Raw genomic sequence first — 13,387 nt, forward strand, 5'->3', positions numbered from 1 at the left:
GAAAATTTGACTCTGATTTTCAGGATCAAAAGTTATCCAACACACCTGTAATCTCGGTAACCCCCTTTTCAACACCGCCCAAAACTTTTAAACTATTTAGTTTTAATAAGTAGTTAAATCTTGACTTATCAAAAGCTTTGGTGAAAAGATCTGCTTTTTGTTCATCGATGTGAATTTTTTCTACGGTAATCAACTTCTTTTCATAACAATCACGAATGAAGTGATACCGTATTTCTACATGTTTAGTTTTAGAGTGGTTTACCAGATTCGTAGTTATCGACATAGCTGCATTATTATCTACAAAGATAGGGGTAGTAAGAAAATTCAAACCGTAGTCCCGCATCTATTGTTGTATCCAAAGAACCTGAGAGCAGCAACTGAAAGCAGCTACGTACTCAGTTTCACAGGTAGACAACGAAACTGTGGTCTGTTTCTTGCATTTCCAGGTGACAAGTCTCTTGCCGAAGAACTGACACCCTGTCGTTGTAGATTTTGCATTTAGCTTACAGCTCCCATAATCTGAATCAGAATAAGCCCTTAACACAAACTCATCATCTTTTGGATACCATAGACCATCCCCCGGACATCCCTTGAGATAGCGTAGTATTCTCTTGACGATCATGAGATGTGAAACCTTTGGATTTGACTGATATCGGGCACACAAATAGGTAGCATACATGATGTCTAGCCGAGAAGTAGTCAAATACATCAATGAGCCAATCATGGATTGGTATAAGGTTTGATCAACCTTCTACCTATTGGGATCAGGACCGATACCATGATTCAATGGTAGAGGAGTGCTCATTGCCGATGCGTCATACATGAACTTGGTCAATACGTCATTGACATACTTTGTCTGATGGATAAAGATACCCTCTGACAATTGTTCAACCTGAAGTCCAAGAAATAAATTTATCTCCCCCATTGCACTCATTTCAAACTTCTTTTTCATGACTTCTTCAAACTGCTTGCACAGATCATCATTCGTCGATCCAAAGATTATGTCATCGATGTAAATCTGCACAATCAATAGATGTCCATCAACCAGCTTAGTGAAAAGTGTACAATCGACGGTTCCTCTGATAAACCCGTTGTCCGATAGATATTGGGACAACGTCTCATACCAAGATCTCGGGGCTTGATGGAGACCATAAAGGGCTTTATCAGGTAGATACACTTTGTCTTTGTGGATCGGATCGACATACCCCGGTGGTTGTTCCACGTAGAATTCTTCACTAATCTTCCCATTAAGGAATGCTGATTTCACATCCAACTGATAAACCTTAAATAGTTTTGTCCCACGTAGACTTCTTCGACATTTTGAACTTGAATAATTTTGTGGGGGCTAAGGATGAAGACACGTTTGAGTGGACTAGCATACCCCACAAAAAAACCTTCTATAGATTTGGGACCAAATTTTCCACTTGGTTTGAGAACGGTACATGTTGATCCAAACGGTTCAACTCAATTCAAATTTGTTTTTCGAAGATTAAGTAGCTCAAAACACGTCTTGCCAAATTTCTTTACTGTAAGGACCCGGTTGAGTGTATAACAGGCTGCCGCCACTGCTTCTGACCAAAAATTAACTGGTAATTTTGAATCAGAAAGCATAGTTCGAGCTGTTTCAATCATTCGATTCATTTGTTCAGCGATCCCATTTTGTTGTGTAGTGTAAGGCGCACTGAATTCATGAAGAATCCCTCGGTCATTACGGTACTCAAGCATCCTGTTATTCTTGAACTCCGTCCCATTGTCACTTCTTATTCATCGGATAGGTAGATTATAAAGATTCTCCAGCTTCTTGAATAAGATTATGAGGGAATCATATGTCTCATCGTTTGATTCCAAAAACATCACCCATGAAAATCTTAAATAGTCATTAGTAACCACAAGACAGTAAAGTTCTCCTGTGATACTTTTAACATTCACTAGTCCAAATAGATCCATATGAAGACGTTCTAAAGGTAGGTTGATGGAATTGACAAGTTTCTTTAGGTGAGATTTCTTCGTTTGCTTTCCCGTCTTACAATCCAATCATTCTTCACTTAACTGAAAATTCCTCAATTTAACTCCTTCTACAAGATTCTTATGAACCAGATCGTTCATTTTCCTCAAACTTATATGTCCCAACCTCCGATGCCATAAAATAGATTTATGTTCAGATGCTCTTGAGATGAAACATTGAGCAGACCCTGAAGATGTTGATGCGGTGCTCATTTTCATGACGTAAAGATCATTCACTCGTGGAACACACATAATGACCCACTCTTTAGGTATTTTGAAACCCGGTTTCAAAATCACACACTCTTGGTTTTTCAAGGGTGTAGAGAAGTGTTTATCACAAATCTATGATATGCTGAGCAAATTATTCTCCAACTCTAAAATGTTGTTGACGTTCTTGAATGTAACCTTTCCATTTGTTAATGTGCCCTCACCAACAATCTGTCCTCCTTGGTTTTCAACAAAACCGACATACCCTTCTCTTATTGATTTGACATCATTCAGCAAGTAAAGAGTACTTGTCATGTGCCAGAGGCTCCAATATCCATTATCCAACGAGAATCGTGGGATCTTGGAAGCCCCTGCACATACAGTTAACAGGTTAGTGAAAGAAGGAAACCCAAGCCTTTTGGTCTTGGGTTATTTGAATTTCTTGTATAACAACCTAATATCTTCATTATACAAATCACACGAGACAGAATTTTCACTATATACATGTGACTCAGACTCAGTTATTACCGTTTCAACAACCTCTGGTGGTTTAACAACATTTTTTACCACCTAGTTTTGACCTGCGGCTTGCCTTTTATTATAAAACGGTGTTTGAATTGATTTTGAAGTTGTTAATTTTGAAACATCATTTTTAACAATCTTTTCTCCATCAATTTTAACAGGCTCATCTCGTCTTAAGATTTTCACATTTTTTGAAACACTCACTGGTTTCTTCTCATTTACATAACCTAAGCCATGTTTGTTAGTCACACTTTTTCAAGGCGGAATGTGATCATGTTTATATTGATTGGGACAAGCGTGTCACACCCCAACCTAAGGTGGAAATGCCGAGGCGTGATCAGATTGCTCACAGCTCGAAGATACTATCATAATTATAAATGATAATATCTAATTAATTATTTTAATTCAAATATTCACACACATTTACAAACATTACAAAAAAATTCAAATAAATGATTATAAACATGATTTAACGATCGTCTTCATTATAACCTATGCGTAGAAAATGGAGTTTGTCAACATGTGAGATGATCACCAATTTTGAACAACAATTAATATATATATATATATATATGGGTGAGTTCTAGTGAAAACTCCTCTTAAAGAGAAAAACTTAAAAACTCCTAAAAACTTCTAAAAAACTATTTTTAACTTTTTTTTAAAGTTTTTTTTTGAAGTTTCTTTTTTTCCCATTATTCTTATATGTTGTTATTGGTTCAAAAAAAAAAAACACCTTGTCGGTAACATCGTCGGTATAGTGTGCATTGCATATATGCAAAATTGTTTGTATTGCATAGAATACAACACTATTGCACATATTTGATACACACTATTGTATATATTCAATATAAGACTAATACACACATCGAATACACATTAGTACGTATGTGTAATACAACATTAGCGCACATGTGCACCGCATCGACTTTTATTTTATTATTTTTTTCCCATAAAATACAACACAACTACACATATACAATACACAGATATTGAATATATGCAATAAAACACTATTAAACTCAAAAATACATAGTAATACACATGTGTAATACAACGATATTGCACAGTATTACGTATGTGCATTACATCGGTTTTTTTATTTTTTATTTTTTTTTATATTTTTTGAGTGAAATATAAGAAAATATAACAATAATAGCTAAAACAGAATATTGAAATTTTTTTTTTATTTTTAATTAAAAATAATTCTTAGGAATTTTTAAGAGTTTTTAAGTTTTCTCTCTAAAGGTGAGTTTTCTCTTGATCCTCTCCCTATATATATATATATATATATATATAGATAGATAGATAATTGATAAATGATAAGTGATAAATGCGCAAACCAACCATGTGATAATAATCAATCAAATCATAACAAAGCATGTATATAACCAAATCACAACTAAAGACTAACTCAAGACTTGCTAGTGTGCCAATGAATCATTGCCAAGCGAATCAGGCATTGATTTCAGTGACTAAAGTTGTCGGTTTACCTTTGCCAAGCGAATCGGGCTCCGGTTACTAAGACGGGCGTATGATCCTTTATCGGATTTTAAAGCAATTGACCAGTCAACACCCTTCAATTACCGAAGTTAATTGAAGGTTATCGACTAGGGAATGTTTATGAACAAAAACTCAGTTTACAACTTACCCGGAAAGTGAACAAATGATGAGATATATTGAGTCAAAGATCCTTGAACTTTCAAAGTCAACAGATTTATGAACTGTTCTTCAAGAATAAAGCAAAAACCGAGAAGTTTGATGAAGGTCAGAGCTATTTGACGGCTGAGCATGTACATTTAGGGGTAAGGGAAGCTTATGGCAAGAGAATATGATCTTGTTTATATAGGAAAAGAAATAACGAACTAAATATGGACTTTTTGGCCCGTTTAAGCAAGTAAATATGAATTTAATAGAAGAATAACTGAAATAATTGAAAAGATCTTCTCTTGATCAGTAAGAAACGATTTGGGATTCATATTTTAGTTATATAACAATTACTTGGTCCTTACTTCTCTCAAACATACCTAAAATACGCGATTTTATACCTTAAACAAGTTTAGGGAAACGATATTTCGTGAACAAACTGATCAGCTCCTCCACGGCGCCCTCGCAGCGGCCTTGGGGCTGCCGTCGCGCAGCGCTCCGGCCTCTAATGGGGTTGTTTTCCTTTCGTGCAAAAATGGTCCCTCAAGTTTGATAATTTGATTATTTTAGGAACTTGTTTATTATAACTAATGAATAGACAATATATAAAATATGAAGGATTTAAAGTGAAGGTAAAGAAACTTGATTATTCTTAAATACAAATTACCATTAAGGTTTAGGATCCGAATAAAGTTCGTAAATTGATAAAATGAAACCAACACGAAAACGGTAAAACCCGAAATGTTATAGTCTCCCCTACTTTAGGGAATTTCATCCCGAAATTAAGGAAAACCAAAACATTATCGTTTTAAAAACAAATTAAGATTTTTACAAAAAATATCATAACATAGAACTTTTAATAACCGAAGCAACACTTCAAGTGACAATCCGATAAGGACACTTATATATATAGGATTTACCAGCGGCGTATGCACCATGTCCTTATCATCTTATCATTCGTACCGTTACCCAAGTTACTTTCAGTTCTAAATCATGACCCACAATTTTACATATTATGATTTCAATGCGAGGACTTTGGTAATTACGTGTCGACCCATAATTACTTAGATCGTCGGATGGTCCGCATAATTCATTCCATCATGTGGGTTATAAAACGTTTTAAATAAAATTTTTAAGAGAAAACAATTGTTTTGATAATTCTAAATATAATTTCAAATTAATAAATGTTCGAGTTGAATTAATAAAACCGTGAGATTTCGAAACCTCTTTTTCTTTTTAAAGTAAAATTTTGAAAATTGAAGAAAATAGATTTGGTGAAACAAATGTTATTGTGATAATCGAGATTAAGGAAATGAGATGGAAATAGAAGATCCTAATAGATTAACTTTGATAAAGGAATTTTACTCTGGGATGAATTACGCAAAGGTTTAATTTATAAAAATTCTTAGCATGTGGAATCTTTAAAGATCGTATTCTTTAGGAATGAATTTCTTAAGATCGAGAATATAAGTTTAAGCATAGTTAATGAAAATTTTGGTGAGTCGAGTTTAGTTAATTTAAGTACTTATGAGTTTAAAGAGAAGTTTGTGAAGTATTCGGGATTTGATCTTATAACTTGAGGGAACTCCTAGTCATTCTCGAAAGTCATTTTAATCAACCTTTGGAATCAAGACATCATAATTTATAAGTTGGAGGGCCTAGATATAAGATTATTATAACTTAAACCCAAATACCCTTCCTCCCTCCCTCACTTCCTATCAGCAGCAGGTAGGCAGCCCCATCTCGAACTTTGTGCAAGTTCCAGCCACTCTCCAGCCATCCCGAGTCTAACCCAAGGTTACTTACATCATAATATAACTCTTTTCCACCATTAAACCCTTTGTTGATGATGTTAGGGTTGAGTTTTGATTAAAAACAGTTGCTGACAGATTCATACTCATTTATTGTTTGGACTGTAACACGATGAAAATTTATTCTTTTTGATCGATTCTTGTTTCTATAATGTTATAATTTGATTCTAGTTTTCCGAAGGGTATAACATGTAATTTTTGGACGATATTTGAATGGTTTTTATGATTTTATAAGATCGAGTGTCAAAGCTGATGCGGGATGACGGATTCTGGTCTGTCTTCCCGACATCATAACTCTTTTTCGACAAGTCCAAATTGGTTGGTTCCACCTATGGAACTTAATATTTTGAGTTAGGAATCAAACCCAATTGTAATTGTTTAATTTGGTTGGGTAATGATTTTTATAAAAATAAAACCATTTTCTTGCGCACTGAAATATCTGCACATACCTTTCTGTGTTGGAGGAATTTTTATGATTTTTTTGTCCACTAGAAAAATATAATAAAAATAGTTTTATAAACCTAAGACATTTATTAAATTCTGGTAAAAATTTAATAATTTATTTCAAAAGTTATCCTATATAATTAAATGCATCTTCACATGCTAAAATATGCATGTTTTACTTGTTATTGATCGATAAGTTCGTTTTAGGCTTAACCGGTGGATGTTCAATTGTGTTCTTGTCAGGGCTGTTTGAAGTGAGCTTTCGCTCTGTCATCTTCCTAGGTATGTCATATGTGTTTTACCTTAGTATCGTGGGCTATGAAGCTCGTTTGATTGATCAATTGTCAATAGATTGAAAAACTAGGATTTCGTTTGTCTAGTTTGTTGATTGTTGCGTTTAGCACGTTGTTTGAGGGAATTAACAACCAATTCAGATTGTGAAGCCTTGATATGTTATACGGGCTGTGAAAACTAAATTTTTATGTTAATGGGCCTGAATTGGTTTTCAGTTACTCAAACGGGTCGGTACAACGCGAATTCGCGTTTAATGGTAGTTTGTGCATCGTGCTTGTGAATTACCGACCCATCCAACTCGTGTAGCGTCGTGTGGACTTGTTGGCTGTGATTTTACTAAATTTGGTCCTCACGGGGCTGAGTTGGTTGCTAAGTGCATAAACAACATGTTAACGCGCGTGTTCGATAAAATTAACAACTTTCGGGTGTAGTTTGGAAATCCTTTGTCCCCGGAATTAACAAAGGGTGGTTTTGGTAAATACATGGCCTCGGGGGCTGATGTAAATGGTATTAGTATGGTTGGGGCTTTAGGTCCATCAAACCATATTAGAAAGCCTCGTAAGATAAACGAGTCAATTCGGTCCCGTTAGTAATTATTGTTCGTAATCCGACAGGCTTTTGAGTTGTGGGAGTACTTAAGGGTCCTCTAGCCCGTTGTGATTGTGTGCCTCGTGTCAGGTGAGTTCATGATGCCCCTTTTTACTCTTTTCAAGTTTTGGGCTAGCATACACACCGTATTACAATCTTACCCGATTTTACTCGTTTAAACTCTTTAGATGCTATTACATAGCCTTATTTGTATTTGTGGACTTATGAAACTATGTGTGAATTATATTCTATGCCTTAGGATATTTGAGACTCGTTTATGGTCATATATTCCTTAAGGTTATATATATTACTTATGGGCTAGGCTCAAGGATATAGGCTTACTCGTATCATAGCATGTCTTGAGATGATATTTATGTATGTATACGCATGTGTTACTTTATGACCATAGGCTTACTTTTAGTATGATATATTTTGGAATGATGTATGTGTGTGTATATATGTGTGTGTGTGTGTGTGTGTGTGTGTGTGTATACACATATGTTTATACATGCGTTATTTTATGGCCAATTATTGGCGATGTTAATTAGTCGTTATCGACTAAGGATGTTTGCGTATGCCTACTTTGTGTTTGCATACGTTGGATGGAATGTTACGTGTTTGGGTTGTACGTTTGCTCTACCCTGATGTTATTACTCGGATGTTACGTGTTTGGGTTGTACGTGTGCTCGACCCTGATGTTATTACTTGGATGTTACGTGTTTGGGTTGTACGTGTGCTCGACCCTGATGTTATTACTCGGATGTTATGTATTTGGGTTGTACGTGTTCTCGACCCTGATGTTATTAGTTGAATGATAAGCATAGGGATATAATTATATAGATATAAAAGTATGACTACTTATGGTTCATTATGGCCTAACTGTTCATATCTCGTATTATATTTTAAACACTTGGAATGATTTATATAGGTGTCAATATTTAAAACTTGAACTAACTCAAGTCAAGCTAACTTTGTGTGTATGTTAGTGTGAGTTTCAGGTTAAGAGGATGATACTTACCGTTTGGATGTGCTCGAGACTACTCGGTCGGTTGAAGGCATAGCTAGTCGGGAAAATTTAATAATGAAGACTGTTTATTTTTAAGTTATTGCTTAACGCATTTAAATTTGGTTTTGGGCATATTTCCCGGTTTTTGGGAACTTGTTTTAGTGCTTGTGAATTTCCGCTGATTTTATACTCTGAACTAGTTTTTAAAATGAAATGGGTTGCCTTGAGTTTAAAAGAAAATTTCGTTAAGTTTTGGGAATCTTGGCACTTATTATTCCGTTGTTATTTACTCTAAATCGGTTTTAAATAAAACAAAAATTTTCTTGTTTTTAAATTTTTATAAGTTTCTTGTATGAATACCAACTGTAGGATTCCCGGATTTGGGGTCTTACATTAAACTGGGAAGCGGATATTCGCGAATCACTGAGATAGTCCTATTCCAATTAAATCTTTAAAATTAGATAAAATATAAAGTAGGTAATTGAAAATATTAACTTATATTAAATTTGGAATTCGTGGATTTTTCTTTTTTACAAAATCGTTATAAATATTAGGAAATATGTAAATTAAATTATTGATATTGGAAATTCACGTAAATATTAAATTTTATATTAATTGTGATAACAAAAATATGCTGTGAAGTAATATAATAAAATAATATAAACACGAGACTAGAAATGCATGAACCACCATGACTATTTTAACACTACGAATTTATCATTTAAAACGTTCAAAATTTATTTATATATTTTTATTTATTTTTTTAAGGAGTATCAAAATTCAAAGTAGGGAATTGAAATATTTATGAACCAACGTCTAGTTTCAAATAACGACTTAATAAACAAAGTGACTGATGACTTTTAATGGGGATTTACCGAAAAGTGAACTTTTAAGGTAAAAATTAATTAATGGAAAATTTAATTTAACAATGAGAATTAAATTTGGATGATGAAAATTTTAGTTTAATATCAATAAGATATATAATATTCGAATTTTAATAATAAAGATTTATAAAATGGAAAGTAAGTTGTCAAAAGTACCATGAGGAAAATCATGAGGTAAAATATTTATAGTTTAAAATTGAGGGTAAGGATTTAAATGTACTTAGAAAATTTATAGTTTGAGGATATGGATATAAATAAGAAATATAATCTAAATAATATTTTAACCGATATGAGTTAGTATATTTATAGTTTGAGGATAATCATGAGGTAAAATATTTATAGTTTAAAATTGAGGGTAAGGATTTAAATGTACTTAGAAAATTTATAGTTTGAGGATATGGATATAAATAAGAAATATAATCTAAATAATATTTTAACCGATATGAGTTAGTATAAGATTTCTTATTCGAGGTATATTAGTTTTCTCGAGGTTGGCGGTTGGTCAGCTAATAGCATACAACAGCACTCCTTGGTGATTCTAGTAGTCAAATGGCAATTACGGGAAACTGGTGAACGGTGTTGATTACGACGATAATTCTAAGGAAAGACATTCTATGAGGACCAATAATGGAAATGTGTAAGATGACCGGTGAGTTGTAGGAATGAGTTGATATGAAATAATGGGGATGCATATGTATATGTGCATGTATGTATATGAATTTGTGCCAGTAAGACTCAAGGACGAGTCAAGAATTAAAATAATATGTATGAGTTTGAAGCATTTAAGTAAATAATGTTTTATAAAATTTTCCAAAAATAAAATAACCAAGCGTATCAAACGAGTTGACCTCCCATGAGCTTTCCATGACAATTTGAATGGCCCAACTAAATAAAACAACGTAAAGTTTGTGAATTGGCCTCCCATAAGCGTTCCATGGCAATTTGTTGGCCCAATTCAAATAACGAGTAATAAGTAATTGAGTTGTTCAGCCCATGAGCGTGTACATGACATTTAACTAACCCAACTAATTAAGGAATTATCGAATCAATGGAGTTGTTCAGACCATGAGCATTACACGGCATTTAACCGACACAACTAAATATCGAATCAATGAATCAAACATAAGTAGATGGTGTATCTTGGGAATCACCCCGGACGATATGTTCCAACCCAAAAATCAAATCCAAAATGATTTAAGAAATGAATAGTTGAACTGCCCATGGATTTCTATGGATTTTTCACCCAACTAAGCATTTAAAATAATTTAAAAAATAATTTGGAAGTATATCCGTTTAGCTGGTTATGTTTACCACGCAACCGTTTAGCCGATTACGGGAAACACTTAAAGTTCTGGTTGTACGACCTCGGTCATACCCCCATGCTTCATGGTGAAGAAACAAAACAAAACAAAACACAGGAATTCATAAGGAATTTCCAACAATAAAAGGTAATCTACTAAAATTAAGAGGATTTAAAAATATTTTGAAAGTGAGGCGTAACCTCGGAATTTGTGTGTGTGTGCAATAAATAAATAAGATACAATACAATAAAAGAATTAATCTATTTAAGCTGTGAACAATTTAAGTAGCACATAAGGCAGTTCAGATAAGCACATATAGGGTCCTATGCATATGTCTAGGACAATTTCTAACGACCTATCTTATAACCTTCGGCTCTTATACCAATCTGTCACACCCCAACCTAAGGTGGAAATACTGGGGCGTGATCCAATTGCTCACAGCTCGAATATACTATCATAATTATAAATGACAATATCTAATTAATTATTTTAATTCAAATATTCATACACGTTTACAAACATTACAAAACAATTCAAACAAATGATTATAAACATGATTTAACGATCGTCTTCATTATAACCTACGGTCTTGACTAAATATCCATACTTCAATCTAAGCAACCTGCATATGCGTAGAAAATGGAGTTTGTCAACAACACATGTTGAGTGAGATGATCACCAATTTTGAACAACAATAAATAATATATATATATATATATATGTATATATATATAGATAATTGATAAATGATAAGTGATAAATGCACAAACCAACCATGTGATAATAATCAATCAAATCATAACAAAGCATGTATATAACCAAATCACAACCAAAGACTAACCCAAGACTTGCTAGTGTGCCAATGAATCGTTGCCAAACGAATCGAGCATTGATTTCAATGACTAAAGTTGTCGGTTTACCTTTGCCAAGCGAATCGGGCTCCGGTTACTAAGATGGGCGTATGATCATACTAATGAGAATATCCAAATGTTGTAAAGTAAGCAATTAAGCATGTAGCAATTAACAAATAGCATTCAACTGATATTCACACAATGATTATGTTTGCGATTTTGTGTATATATATAGAATAGAAAATATGAGTAAGTACGGATATGTCCCCAAAACATTTGAAAACAGTGTATAAAAAGGGTAATGATCAAACTCACCTTAGATCAATGATAAGCGATTAAACGAGCTATTGAATAAGCGAGTCGTCCACTACAAGTCAAATGTTATGAATAATTCAGAATCTGATATTAGGATATCATAATATGATTAAAAACGAACACGTGGCCGTTGGAATCAACCCGAACGGACGTTTAGAACACAAGGTACGTTATATTTAAGATTTAGGCGAGCTGTAGCGAGTTGGAAGTCGGGTTTTGGTTAGTAGCCTTAAAACTTCGTGACGAGAATAAAAGTCTTCTGTACCGAAGGATTAATCCGACCCAGAAGTGTGAGAAAATGATAAGTCAAACTTGTTGACTGCTTTACCCTTTATCGGGTTTTAAAGCAATTGACCATTCAACACCCTTCAATCACCGAAATTGATTGAAGGTTATCGACTAGGGAATGTTTATGAACAAAAACTCAGTTTACAACTTACCCTGAAAGTGAACGAATGATGAGATATATCGAGTCAAAGATCCTTGAACTTTCAAAGTCAACTGATTTATGAATGGTTCTTCAAGAATAAAGCAAAAACCGAGAAGTTTGATGAAGGTCAGAGTTATGTGACAGCTGAGCATGTAAATTTAGGGTTTATGGAAGTTTATGGCAGGAGAATATGATCTTGTTTATATAGGAAAAACAATAACGAACTAAATATGGACTTTTTGGCCCGTTTAAGCAAGTAAATATGAATTTAATAGAAGAATCACTGAAATAATCGAAAAGATCTTCTCTTGATCAGTAAGAAATGATTTGGGATTCATATTTTAGTTATATAACAATTACTTGGTCCTTACTTCTCTCAAACATGCCGAAAATACACGATTTTATACCTTAAACAAGTTTAGGGAAACGATATTTCGCGAACAAACTGATCAGCTCCTCCACAGTGACGCGCGGCGGCCTTGGGGCCTGCCTTCAAGTGGTCTTCCGGCCTCCAATGGGGTTGTTTTCCTTTTGTGCAAAAATGGTCCATCAAGTTTGATAATTTGATCATTTTAGGAACTTGTTTATTATAACTAATGAATAGACAATATATAAAAGATGAAGGACTTAAAGTGAAGGTAAAGAAACTTAATAACTTATAAATGAAATTCTTTATTAAAGATTAGGATACTTGATTATTCTTAAATACAAATTACCATTAAGGTTTACGATCCGAATAAAGTTCGTAAATTGATAAAATGAAACCAATACGAAAACGGTAAAACCCGAAATGTTACAGTCTCCCCTACTTTAGGGAATTTCATACCGAAATTAAGGAAAACCAAAACATCATCGTTTTAAAAACAAATTAAGATTTTTACAGAAAATGTCATAACATAGAACTTTTAACAACCGAAGCAACACTTCAAGTGACAATCCGATAAGGACACTTATATATAGGATGTACCAGCGGCGTATCCACCATATCCTTATCATCTCATCATTCGTACCGTTACCCAAGTTACTTTCAGTTCTAAATCATGACACACAATTTTACGTATTATGATTTCTAGGCGAGGACTTTGG

The sequence above is a fragment of the Bidens hawaiensis genome, unplaced genomic scaffold (genome assembly GCF_021521415.1).
Source record: "Bidens hawaiensis isolate Kalapana, Puna unplaced genomic scaffold, B.hawaiensis_p1.1 tig00003182_1, whole genome shotgun sequence".
Classification (NCBI taxonomy): Eukaryota; Viridiplantae; Streptophyta; class Magnoliopsida; order Asterales; family Asteraceae; genus Bidens; species Bidens hawaiensis.